At 44.2% G+C, this 14,164-nt stretch overlaps 1 protein-coding gene across 2 annotated transcripts in view; it reads right to left on the bottom strand.

The window, feature by feature from the left end:
• Positions 1–14,164, bottom strand: part of KANK1 (KN motif and ankyrin repeat domains 1) — a 105,367-nt gene that overhangs the window by 34,311 nt on the left and 56,892 nt on the right. Inside the window, exon 1 of one of the 2 annotated variants that reach the window (XM_069777044.1) lies at positions 3,204–3,302. The exons of the other annotated variant lie outside the window; for it this stretch is intronic. The gene's annotated coding sequence lies outside the window, so the exon portion shown is untranslated. Of the gene's footprint in view, positions 1–3,203; positions 3,303–14,164 lie in introns of those variants that run through there. 2 annotated transcript variants of the gene reach the window in all.

Here is a 14,164-nt window from a genome sequence, read left to right as displayed (position 1 = left end):
ACAGTGAAAACAGTCTCTCAAACAGTTATGTTCCTCTGAACCTGAAAAATCTTAGTTGCTTAGCATTACAGCAAAAACAGTGAGCCAACTCCCACCTTGGTAATGGTGATCAGAGGGATGCATTAGTCTGGATGTCCCACTGTCACCTCTTCCTCAAGGGTCAATTGCTAAACCATAGAACCATTTCTTAACCTTGTAGAAGAGACTCTGGCTTTTCTTATTCTTGTCCCTTTGCTACATGTTTGCTAACTACGTGCTGATTATCCTTCATAGCTACAAAAACCAGAGCACTTTGTTATCACACAGAAAGTGCTCAGAATGCTCACCAGCCTGCTACCCAAAGGCATATATATATGTAAAAGCCTTTTTGGTGTTAGGAGGGTGTCTTTCAAGGTCACATTACCTTTTTTTACATCATTAAAGTTTTTTTCACATGGTAAAAAATAGTTACCTACAGAGTTTATATCTGAACTTCATATAACCACAACTGCAAATTATTTCTGTGAGCTGAAAGTAAAAGCCACCTTTCAAAAAACACACCTCCTAACCCTCTCTAGTCTTTTTAATGTCTAAAACTTTTACTTCTAGAATCTCTGAACTGCAAGCTTGCTGCTCAAACAGAAGTTCCTTTAAAACATAAAATACAGACTATAAGAAAGTTGTGCAAATTAATTAACCCAGAATAAAGGATTCATCTTGCTTACAAGAAATCTATTCGGGGGGGGGGGGGGGGGGGTGTTAGGTAAAAAAGTACAACCAACTGTCCCGAGAGTGACTGCAATATGCCCCCTGATCAAAATTCACAAAATCTTCTTTATATTCTTGACAACTCCCTTATTTGAGGCCAGTAATAAATCTCCTTTTCAACTGCTCTCACTTTGTGGGAATAGCACTAGATCTGGCAGTTCTGTGGTGGGACATCTTGTATGTGCACCACCTCAAGGCCGCTAACCACGGAAACTCAAAGCTATGAGGCTAGTCTGTTTTGCCTCCACCCCAGTTTCTGACTCACAGGTCCTCCACAGGAAATCACACTGCGGCTGGCAGGAAGCAGGGCATGGGTGGGAAGCCATGTAGTCACTAGCTTATTCTGCTAACGACACCACCAGCAGCAAGGAAGAGCAGAGCAGAAACCATGGCGGGGGCTGCTGCTGTTGTCAGCAGTACTGCTACCTGTGGGTAGAAACTAGTCTAAAAACGGTGGCCGCTTGGGCAAACTGCTGTCACAAGTCAGCCTGTGGGTCCGCTGTGGCTCTGAGCGTGACCAGCAGGTCCACCATCAAGCAAGTCAAAAGCAAGCGGCAGCCTTAGTTGCATTGCACCAATGCATTTCCCAAATCATCTTCCACCAATGCGACTTTAGCCAATGTGCTGTGTCAAGAAATGCAACGGAGGAAGGAAGAGCTTGCCTTACATTGAAAGCAAACCACTGAACCGGTGGCGGGGGCTTAGTTAGCTCAGCCACAGAAAATGCTCTCCTCTGAAAGATGCTTATTTCCTCATAGTAAAGTTAGTCTCCTGCTCTCTCAGGTATCACTGGGAAGAGCAACGAGGTGTCAACAGTCATCCTTGACTTTGGGGCTTGAAATGGGGGGCATCTCAGTCCTGTTTACTTACGTTTGAAAACCAGATGCCAACAAGGTAAGTCCAAACCAGTATAAATTTATTCTTTCCAAGCGCCATGTGCATTTTTTTCACCTTGCAGTATTTGTCTCCTTGAGAACTGCCCTTCATCATTCCCTGAAGCATTTATTTCATTCACTTTCTACTATGTGCACACTTACCGGCTCCAGGCATGTTTGTGACAAATGAAGAGCATTCAGTTCAAAGGTACTTTCCAAATCTAGACTAACTCAGGCCTGGCAAAATAATGTAAGTTACGGCAAACAGTAGATACCCATCACAAGCTCCTCGCAGACTGGGAGAAAGCCATATGATGTGATCTACCGAACACAGTAGGAGAGCAGCTCAGTTTCAGACCACCATCGCCCTCCTTTCCGAAAATACATCCCACTAGATCTGGGCTATTTCAGCCAGCAATGCTGATGAATGCAAGGCTGAGTCCCAGTGTTGGTAAGGCACCTTGCTGTCCTCTGCTGCACAGGAGAAACCCCAAAGCTCCCCCACTTCCCTTGCCAACCCTTGAAAACGTGGCATACCTGTCCCATTCTTCCAACAGTACATCACCCCGTTGCTTTACACCACTTCATTGTCACAAGAAAAACGACAAAGGAAAAAATAATTACAAAGAACAAGACTTGTGTCTACATGGTAGGATGGGCTTCACAAAACCCAGATAGAGGACTGGCAAAGCAGAAGAGGAGCAAACCCCCAAATATTTCTCTTCCTTCCTCACTCATCCACATCATCTCCCCGCTCCCCAAGGGGGCCAAAGGAGTCATGGATGCAAGCCAGGTGTTCCCCTGAAAATGTCATTTAACACAACTGTTCATCAGTGTTACCTGCTGAAGCCCAAGCAAAGAAGGCTGTGTTTGCTTTCTAGCCAAGAACAACTGAATCACAAAACCAAAATATTTAGATTTATAATGTCATTACCCTTCTGTGCCTATAAATCTCCAAAGAGATGAGAAGTGGAGAACAGATACATAGGGCTATTGTATCAGGAGTAACCATCAGGAAAGAACCTGGACTCCTGGGGTATAAACCTGCCATGGAATATTAAAACTGATTTACAGTTTCAGTTTGGTCTTACAGCTGTGCACAGAGTGGAAAAAATGGAAGAATTGTCTTCTGCAAGAATGGTTCCACAAATATTTGTATTTATGAGTCCTGGAAGGACATTATTTTGTCACATGTTTACCTCCATAAGGAATATGGTTTATGCTGCATAATCAGTATGATATTTCAAATACCGGGAATTGTTCCCTCCTACCCTTTTTTATATTAATCTAGTACTGATTTCTTCTGTGAGATAAGACGTGTGTTGCCTTCCAAACTTCAAAAGCATAAGTGATTTGCATTTGCCAAAAACACTGAAAGATTTTTATCTGTACTTAAGATAGTTCAGACCCATGAACTGATTTTCTCCAAAAAGTCAAAAAAGTGGTCATCAGAGAAAACATGGAAAAGGTCATTATTAGAATTAATTCTTTATGCACATTCTAAATAGCTAAAAACAGTGGCTTATAATTGAAAGTCTACAAACAATTTTCAAAATTAGCCATTTTAAGGGTAACAGTTACCTTTCTGCTGTTGAAATGATGCCTTACAGTAAATAGTTGCAGCACTCCCTTCACTTGAGCGTCCACAACACCAATCTCCCAGCAGAAAACCTGCATTTGTTGAAGGAAACAAACTACTCTGTATGTAACAACAAAAATAAAGAGGCTACCAGAGGTGCATGAAAACGCAAGTGCAAACTCCCTTCAGACAGCAGCGCTTGCGAGAAAACCCAGCTAACTGGGCACTGTTAAAAAAACAATAAAAAATTCCCAACTTAATACCCTGTAACATCGTCGAGGGCTGGTTTCAGCTGTGCTACCCCGGGGTGCCCCGCATCCCTTTTCCCAGCTGGCCTGCAGCGCTAGCAGAGCCAGCCGCTCGCATCTCACCTCTCCCCCCAGCCCGTTCGAGGGTCTCACTCACCGATCCACCCAGAAGCAAACCCTCAGACGTTGCGGAGTTTAGTTTTTCAGGAAATTAAGTCTGAAGCACACTTTCCTTTGCCTTAAAGGGAGTGCGTATTCCTGACACATCAGCAGGCAGGGAGCCCAGAGGTTGCTACAGAGCATTTATTTATACTCATTTGGAATTTCCTGAGACAGTCCCAGCCCGGCAGCCAGCCCAGCGCAGCGCCAGTGGTTTCCTTCATGGCACTTCACATGCTGCACGATGCCTCCGGCTCCCCAAGGGTTAAAATGCATTAAATGGACAGCAGGACAAAAGGAACCATCCCAAATGACACACTAAAAAGATAATTTTTTTTTTGCCTCCAGTGAAGACAGATTTAATTCTCAAGAGGGAATTAAAAGTTCAGGTCACTTCTCTTCCACCCGCTCTGCCTTCCTCCCCAAGCCCTTCACCCCCACCCCTCTCATTTCTCGCTCCCACGTATGGACTGAGAGCACAGAAAGGTTCATTGATATAATTTGGGCAGAACAATTACCTCTGTTGTAACCACCACTGCTTGCAATTCTGCCTGTGTTACATTCAATCTCATTTTGTTTACGCTTCTCAAATGCAGGTTATAATTTGAGGGATAAAAATAAAACTTTTAGTATAAAGTTACAGACACAAATAGTTTTCTTCTTTTCTGAAACACAGCCAAAATATACAAGATACCCTTCATGCCAGTACAAGCACTTTCAAAATGATGCACACATATATTTGATTTTTCCATATTCGATTGTCTTGTTTCCACTTAACACCAAGTATTAACTCAATTAAAGATAACTGGCATTCCAGATGCAAAAAGCGTCACTTCTTAGCATCATAAAGAGACCCTCAAAGGCCTCAGCTCCATCTCTCTTCACCTCTGCTTACAGCAACAGTTGCTGTAGTATAGCCAAACAAGGACTCCAGAAGTAAACAGGCAAGGGGACAGGCTAATTTAACAAGGATAACGGTCCTAAGACTTCACAGGACTAAAGGAAAAGTTTAATTACCATGCCTTTCATTCAGATTCCCAAGAACAATTAAAAAGAAAGAAAAAAAAAAACATAAATTGTTAAAGTAATTTCCAAGATCACTGCAGATTGGAAGAATTGTGCTTCAAACAAAAGTGGGATCTTGTGCTGAAATGGCAGGAGAGAGGTCCAAGTCCTCCACAGCACCTTCAGCTAAAATGGCACAGACTTCTAATAAAAGTGTTTCCTGAACATGTCTAGTGGCTGCAGTGGTATTTAATATGAAGCAAGGTAATATTTAATAGTTACAGGCATCAGCTTTTGGACTATAAACTAGGTCCTGCCCTCTAGGTAATTGTACATTTATTTCCTTCAATTACAAGCCATTGATGCATACACTATAAAGCATGAGCTTGCAAAAAAAGTCTGAAGAAGGTCTCTAGATGTAGCCAACTTGTTACATCTATGGACCATGAAGATACTGAATTTTATGTGAACTTGGTTTGGTTTGGTCTCCACTCTAATCACCCCATCCACAAAGAAAAGCAGCTCTCCATAAAAAACGCTTTGGGAACAGCCTCTAACCATGCTTTGAAGTTTCTCTTAAAAGACAGAAAAACTCTAGGGCAGCTGAAACCTGACCCATGCTTTCTGTTCTGGGAAACAAAAGCAAAAATCCAGCCCTTTTAACTGCCCGGAGCCTGCACCACTTTGCTCTCGCTGCCCTTCAGGCCCCGTCTTTCAACCGAGTGACCAGCCAGGTGAGGACAAGCAGTGCACAGCAGCACTGGGTGTTACTGGTGGGCATCTCTAGCTCCACTGGCAGGTTCTTCACACTGGGCAGGGGAGAACATGAAAATATCCATCTAGTTTTCTGCTGTGAAAAAAAATGTGACATCTGGGATAAAGTACGAGAATAGAAGGTATGACCAAAACATCCTTCTCAAGAGTTAGGAGTCTGCTCAGAGGAAAAAAAAAATCTCTAACTTTATATGATTTCATTTTTCTAAAAAAAGACAGCATGATATCCTGTTTAGAGAAGAACAGATTTTAGCAGCTGTCTCCACATGTTCCATCTGTTTAACATTACTCTGTGGTTTCAAGGGCTTGACATCTGAACAAGCTCTGCATCAAGTCACGCACCTTCAGTGGACTCTTGTCAAAGCTTGGTCAACTCAGTGGGCTGAAAAAGACCTGCCATGACTGCGAGGAATAACCCATAATGTGTATCAGCACTTTGTCCCTTGTCCAGCAAGTCAAATATGGAGGCACATGTCTGGGTTGTCACCAGTAAAACCTAAAGGCAAAGAGCACACGTGTATTTATTCTCTTGGCCCTTGAGACCATTATGGTGCCAAATAAACTCATTCAGCTACTGTTTACAGTAGAAACAAAACTGAGGTCAGAGCACAGCTCCCCCATGACCAAAAAACCTGACTTGGTCTGCAGCAAAGTGAATGTAAGATTTGGTGTATGGGCAGCCATCCAGCTGGTAAATTCTTATCTAAAGAGCAGGTTTTTTCACGCCCCTTTTGAAAACAAAAGGCAGAGAGGGCACAATAGATCTGTGAAAGGTGATGGATGAAACGCAGCTCTTTAAAACACATGCCTCCAACAGACCATTTCCTCCATACTGGAGTGGCTCTGCCTGGAAAGAATTAAATACTCTGCCCAGCTGCAATGATCCAGTCCAGGGGAGCACAGAGCTTGGCCCAACACACCACTGTCAGGTTCCTACCCCAAAAACACAGCTGTTGCATTTTGGTGAAGGTTGGATATGGGGTTCTTCCTTCTTTTGTTTTGGTGGATTTTGTTTTGGGAGAGAGGGGTGGCATTGCTGTGGGTTTGTTTTTTTTCTTTATAGCCTTTCAGAAATTGGCAGCCAGTTTCCACAGAATCATTTAAAACCTGCTAACCATTCAGGTCAGACCAGAGACTGATCTCTACCCACCTTCTCCTCTCTAGCAGATGCCTCTGGAAGGGTGTAAGAAGAAAGCAAACATACACCAACATTTCTCCTCTTGGCTTCCAGAAACCTGTGACCCAGATACCTCCTGAGACAGGGGTGGTCTGGGATGGGTTTTAAGTTAGTGTCAAATGTGTGTTTTCAAAGGTGTAGCTGGGAGGTATTCAGTAACTATTCAAAATGTCAAGACAGCAGCTGATGTGTTAGTACTGTAAGGAGATCTACTGGTCAAGAGCCTGGAGATAGTTATGGATGATTAACCTGACCCAATGACTACATAACACTCAAAACCTCCATATGAGAGACTTTGCACGCTACAGTTAGATCCCTCACTAGTTGGTATCTACCCACAGAGCACACAACTGAAAAATGTGCCCCATATCGTTGTTAAGTGTCGACCTGGTTTAGCTTTCCACAGAATGAACTTCAACTGCTTGGTATTTTGTATGTCATGAGGCAAGTCATGATCTCTACTGTTCTCCCAACATAACTGCTTGGAAAAGCTTATGGTAAGAAGTCTTGTTGTGGGAGCAAGTAGACCATTCAAGCCTTCAAATTTGGTGAACAATTTTTTTTTCTTCTTCTCCTTTTTTGTATGGACGGTCAGGTATACTTGCTTGTTTCTATTCGGGTGTTAGAACTGCGTGAGCTAGCAACTCAGCTTGCAGCTCCCAGCAGGGCTTTATGGGTTAGCTTTGCTCTCCCATTTTGCAGAGACAAAAAGTGAATGACACTGAACCTGAACACAAGAGAAAGGAAAAATCCATGGCTGTAAAAGAAAGATACACAGTCTCAAATCTGGAAATACATGTACAGGCTTCTTATGCCACAGAAAAGCATGCAAAGTAAACTTCTGCCTGTTGGGAACTCAATGGAGGTATCAGCCTAGCGACAGTCTCCTCGTGCATTTGAAAAAAGCTGAGTCATTTGGGTCAAATGGTGGATCCTGCCAGCGTGGAAGGCATCCCATGTCCTTCAGTCATCATCCCTCCACTTTCCCAGCTGAGCAGAGGCAAGAGGTGCAGGATGGAACTCACAGCTTTACCAGGGAGACCGTACAGGCTACTGTTTTAGGCATCTCTTTCCCACTTGAATCAAAACTGCAATCAAACACCACGGATTTCTAGTAACAATTACTAATCCAGAAATACTGCACTTCTACCCACAATAACATACTGATTATGCAAAAGGCTGAGGCGAGGGAAAGTGCTACACAAACTGGGGAAAAAAACAAGTGCCATGCATAACTACCTGGGACCCACGGGCAAGACTTTGCACGTCCACTATTAATGTGCCATGTAACTGATAAACAATGTGTGTAGTACATTACGCAGCATCAGCATCAGAGAAGGACAGTAAAGCTGGGGTGGAGGAGGAGATGCTACACTCAGTTTTGCACAGACATGTTTCTCACGCTGCTGTGGTCTTGGCTGTACCTGGTCTCTTGTCCTACAGGGATATGGGCTGAGATGGTTTGGCTGAGCCACACACATGCTCGTAGAGTTGCACTGTAGCCTTACAACTTTTCTCTGCAAAGGGAGAGGGAAGTAGCTTTCCCAGAATCATCAACAGTGCATTTTCCACTGCACTGAAGATGGGTTGCGAGGAAGCTGCTGAGCATTAAAGGCAGAGCAGCGGGCTGAGGAGGGTTGGATATCAGGGGCAAGGTACAGTCCCTGCGCTCCCCAGGGACTGCACCCACGGAGAAGTCCCTGCATGTCCTCAGGGAGAGCTAGGGTGAGACCAAGCACTGGAGAAGGGGGCCAGGAGGCATATCAGGGAACAAAAAGGAAAGGATGAGCATCCTGGATGGCAGACATGCTGTCTAAGAGTGGAGGAAGGGAACAGGACCATAACTAATGATGTCAAGGGAGAATGATGAAAGTCTAAAGAGCAATGCAGTGGATGCACAGCCTTGTGAGCACATTCAAGTACTGGCAAGCTTAAAAGCAATGTGACAGCCATCTGTCTCCACACAGAAAAACATGAGGACAGGAGCAGAAGAGAACCATTCTAAAACACACTTTTTTTTTAATTTAACCTTTTAACTGAAGATATGGAAAAACATATCTAAAATTTAAAAATCACAGCTTCTTCTGGAGGGAGGGGAGAGGGGGAGAAAGGGCTTACCCATTGACTTCTTGAAGTGAAAAAACACTGTTGATCCTTGTAATCCCTTAAAACATGACTGCTCTGATCTTGTCTTTGTAATTCTATCATATGCAAATTCCAGTCCACTTTTTCAACCACAATGATGCATTTTATTGTATTTTCTTGCACTGTACTTTTTGTTTTGAAAGGTGCACACTTCAGATTTACCAAGCAGTGTACATGAAGTGTTAAAACTTGACCTATTTGCTAGGATTAGACCTGAAATTCCAGTAATAGCAGCTAAATTGCACAAGTGTTTTCTTTTTATTATTAGAACTTCTGCAACCCACACAACAGCGCTCCAGGCAGAGGAGTTAGTTGTGTGAAGAGAGAGTAGGGAAGGGGCTAGGCGTACATCAACAAACATGCCCCTCAGCCATAACAGACTACTCCAGACCAGTGATGTCTGGTTTACATAGGGAGAACAATCTGTTCCCAATTACCAGTTAATTTGATCCTCACTCTAATCTGACCAAACCTTCAAACCCAGCTATTAAAAACAGTTTCTACCCCCTCCCTCCATCCTTCCCTCTCCTACTTTCAAACAAACACTGAAGGGCAATACAGAAGTATCACAGACAGGTCCTGTGTCTTGAAGGAAAGCAACATATGGCTATGAAGAAAAAACATACAGGAATATATTCATAAAAAGAGAAGACAATTACATAAAACTGTCATTACAGTGTGAGGTAACTAGGGAAAAGAGTCAAGCAAGAAAAAGAGATGGGCTGTGAGAGGGGGTAAGGGTCACATTACCTGCTTCTACAGGGAAGAAGGCTTTGCAAATGGGGAAGGATGGACTGAAAGCATGAAAGAATATGATGTGATCTCACACTCACCTACCTCTCTGAGTGTCTGAGCACTTAGTTTTGTCAAAAGTCTGTGTGAGGAGTCAAGTGAAGAAAAATCTCAGGAGACTGTACCTAATGCAGGCTGAGTATATGCTACGAAGAGTTTTAAAGAGTTAGAGAGATGGGGGAGGGGGAGAGCCCTATTTGGACCCAGTTGATCTGCTAACCCCCCCCCAGACACTGCAAGCTGCAATCTGCGTCCCACAGCGGAGGTCAACCATCGCTTTCAGCCAATATGGTAAGTGCAATTTCTGGATGAAATCAGAGGAGGGAATGGGAGAAAGAAAGAGGAGGATGGCCACAAGCATGCTTCTGTCCCAAAGCTCAGAGCTGGTCACACGGGGACATCCTGGCAGGAATCTGTACTCTGCCACCAAGGGGAGTCGTGTTTCCAGAGGAAGGAAATGGAGATACAGCAGCAATGCCAACGTGGGCAGCCCGAGCGCTCCCTCACCCCCTAAAACTGCTGTGAAAACATGATACGGGAAGGGCTGCCCTTTTGTCATCCCTAATCCAAAGCCTTACAAATGGCACGAAAGTGGGGGGAGGAAAGAGGTGGCCATTACGAGAAGCTTCCCAAGGACTTCTGCTCCAGCAGTAACCCTTCTGCAAGGAACATGTCTAAATGCAGGCACTCAGTGTTCATGAACAGAAGACAACCAGCTGTAGTCAGGCTATTTCCATCCAAGCCATTTCCCTGAGGGGCCATATCCTTTTAAAAGCAACAAAATCCCCTCCCTTCCCGCAGGGAGGAGATTCATACGCATTATTCATAAACTGCTTTCTGCAGAAGAATCTGGGAAGGGAATGAGGAATACTGTAGAACAGTTTTGGGGAAAAATACACCCTTTTGGGTTAAATGGCCACAGGAAGATTTGCCGAGTTGTTTATCTTGACAGTGGGGGGAAGGAAGAAGATGCAGAGAGAATAATTGTTCAGGTCTGGAAAACGTTCATTCTTGGTGGTTTTCCTGTGACGCGTGCCTGCCCCACAACTGGTGCTTGCCCCTCACCCAGCCCTGCAGGCTGCTCCTCCACATGGGCACCTCTCGCCCGACTGCCACCAGATCAGCGCAAAGCAGTGACTTCCATCACAAGACCCTAGGGCTTTTATCACTGTTAATCACCACCAGTTCAGGGAGGTTGCAGGGTACGGTAAACAGCAAGGCATGCCTGTTTAGTCCCTAGAGCATTATCGGCTTTAAAATACAAGCACTCTCAGCTGCCTCCAAGGGTGTAGAGGGCATGTATTTCCACAGGGAGCAGCAGCAGGCCACATGAGAAGGTCCAGGTGCTGCTCATGCGTCTGCATCTCAACAGCTCAGGCAAGGAAAGCATGCATTACTCCATGAGCAAGACTGTGTCAGAGAGGAATGAACACAGTCCTCTGTCTAGGTGAGATATAAGAAGCTTCTGGGCAGCTGCGGAAGATAATCCCTAACAAGACACAACTGCAGTAATCTCTGAACAAAAGAAAGACCAATTAAATCTGTTCCATTTCTCACGGGTGCTTTGTCCTTCTGCAGAGGACAAATGGACAAAGGACAAATCATGCATCTTATATGGCTTTGTGTCTTGGGCCATCTGCTTCCCACCACATCCAATTTCCATTTCTAAGGACTGGGCTATCTGGGCCAGACTGCTATGTCCTGAGCTCCTAATGACACTGTATTTGCTGCATCCTTTCTAACTTCTTACTGCCCCTTCCCTCTCCAGCAGATTCCAATATTAGGCCTGAGGACATTCTTCAGGCAATAAATCCTGTGTACAAGATGTATGATCCCTGATCCTCTGTAGTCTGATAAAGGCCTCTAGGATGGGCAAATGCAAGTCAGTGTCCTTTCAAGCTTTCTGTTGCAGTGGCAAACGTGCCCTTGGATTGCAGGTATCAACGAGCAATTGCTGCAGAAAAAAAGCATTAATTCAAGTAGAAAGTTGGCATTGGCTGTGAGATCGTGTGCTCCATCTCCAGCCACCTGTCCTTAAGGCAGATCTGGCATCAGTGAGTGTACTACAGCATACTGATGGAAATCCTTATACAGCTTATGAGAGAGCTGATGTGAAGTCACTGGAGGAGGTTCACTCCCCCTTCACCCCACAGATTTCAGGGTCCCACCCTAGCTTGTTTTTAAATACTGGGCACCACCAGAGTGACTCACTAGATCACTCATGGGTGAGGCAGGAGCAGGATCCCAGTGACAGCCCTGCATGCCGTCTACCCATCCAGAAAGCACAAGAACTACATGGCGATTCAGCAGGCTCTGCCGATGGCAACAGTCTCCCACCAGCTGCCAAAGCACACCTTCAGCATACACCTGTCCCCATTAACTCATGGTTATTGGATGCAGGCTTGGAGCAGGGAGCACGGCAGGGGAGCAAGTCCAAACCTAAACAGTCTCTCATCACACAGACCTGACTCAACCAAATTACCCTTGCTTGCATGGCTGATTTGATAAAAATACAGGCTCACCTGAACCCTGGTCATTTGCATCTGCTATGCTAAGCAAATGCAGCGCATTTAAGGCTGCTAAGCTCAGAGTTTGGGGTGTCAGTAGCAGTGCGATGATACCTCGGTGACACCTACCCTGCAGGAAAGCAGTGGAGAGCGGCTGCCAGCTGGGGTCTTGTGGCTGGCACCCGCAATACTCGGGAGTAAAGGCTCTGTCAGACTGACTACTACCTAGCAATCAAACACTTCCAATTGCTAACTTCTTCACGTCTGTAAGCTCCCATTTATTGACTGAGTGTCTGTAATGAAAACTGGTGGATATTCTGCTAAAATTAGTAATAGTGGTAGTGTTCTTGTGCACAGCACTTTCTTCTCAGACTACACTTCAGATCATTAGGCTGGAAATCATGCAAAACTCCATGCATATTGCTTAAGATTATATGCATCAGGAAAAACAAATCATAGGAGAGACTCTAACTCAAATAATCCCGTAACTGAAAGGAAAGTGTGTCTACAAATGTTTGTTAAGAGTTATTACATATTAATGCAGAGGACATGTATGATAAAAACATTTGCTCTAAGCAAACGTGTGTTCTATTTATTGGCTTCAATAAAAAGGGTTAGTAAGTCAACGGGGGTTTTCATAATACTTTAGAACAGTTGCTTAAGCATTTATATACCAGCAGATGGAAAACACATTTATTAAACATTTGCTCTTTGAGTCACGCTGACGTTAATATCTCAACATTAATTCAGGCAACAGCCTCTTGTAATGGCCTCATTCTCCGACTAACTACTGCATAGTTATAACTTCACTTTTAGCAGTCAAAAAAACTGCTCAGATACAAAGAAAATCTAACCAGAGGCCCACGGGGTGCTGCAGAGTGACTGTGCATATATAAAATAACCAGAGGGACACCAGGCAGCTGCAGGAGAACCACAGCTCCAACACGGTTTGTATCTGCCATCAAACCACCTGCGGTCCCACAGCCCCTGGCGTGCTCTCCAGAGCTGAGGTGGATGCCCAGGTCTGCTGGGGGTGACATCTCCCAGTCCTGGGAGGCTGAAAGTGAAAGGAGTAAACTGGGAGCAAGGACACTTGATGCCTGCACATTGGCTATTACAGCAGCAGTTCCTTGCTTTACAGGTGCAAAAAGACCAACAGTAAAAACGATGGTGAGTTGCTACAATGCCACTGCTTTAAGAACTGTGTAGGAATCCGAAGGAGGAGGTAAAGCATATAGTGGAGTTAAACACACAGGGAAATAGTTCAAATGAATCCGTATAAGATGTAGTGCTCCTGGAAGTAGAAGCATGTTAAAAGTGGGATGGGAAGGCATGAAAACACAAACCCTTAAACAAGAGCGAGGGGGAAGGCGCAGACAGAAGGGAGAAGGAGAAAGGATCAGGGAAATCTCAGACACCGTGTACAGAAAAAAATACACCTTTGCTTTACAGCAAAGTAAAGAAAGGGTTTGTGCAACAGCCTTGCTATACTGACCCCTGCAGCCCGTCTCACTCAGGAAACCTGTTAAAGCTTTTCTTTCCTTAAAACACTTTTTTATGTCCCTGTTAAAAGAGATGACTGGCAATTCTGTGGTCTCTGGATACAGAGCATGAGGTGCTTAGGGAAATAAAATAAAACAGATACAAATACAGTTTTTAATCCTTTATATTTTTTAATCAGTCTCTTATATTTCTTTTGCAGCTTCCTTGTTTTCTACATCAGAATAAGTGGAACTGGACTGGAATTTCACATCATTCACTGCCTTTCAGACCATGTGTTTTCAAAAGAAAGTTTCAGCAAATTACGTATTGGTGAACAGAATGAAAATCCAGCCAGAAGTATTTCCAAACTGCTCGCTAAGTTTTAGGCTGGTGTGCACTGTGGTTTTTGTAGCTGACTGGAGGACCTTTCTACAGATACCACTACAGAAATGTTTGCAGAGCCTCATTAAATAGATCATTTATGCATCAGTCCTAGCAAGCACAGAAGCTAACAATTACTGGAAGTTTCACCCAGCGGTTAATGGAGACAATAATACTATTTCAAGAAACAACCACCTCTTTTTTTTTTTCTTGTACTGTGCAAAGAGAAATTAATTTGTGTCATGCACCAAACCAACTCCAGCTTCCCAATAGCTCTCTACAGATGCAGGGTA

This window comes from Haliaeetus albicilla, chromosome Z (genome assembly GCF_947461875.1).
Source record: "Haliaeetus albicilla chromosome Z, bHalAlb1.1, whole genome shotgun sequence".
Taxonomy (NCBI): Eukaryota; Metazoa; Chordata; class Aves; order Accipitriformes; family Accipitridae; genus Haliaeetus; species Haliaeetus albicilla.
The sequence above is the reverse complement of the archived record's forward strand: the minus strand, read 5'-3'. Positions and strand labels throughout refer to the sequence as shown.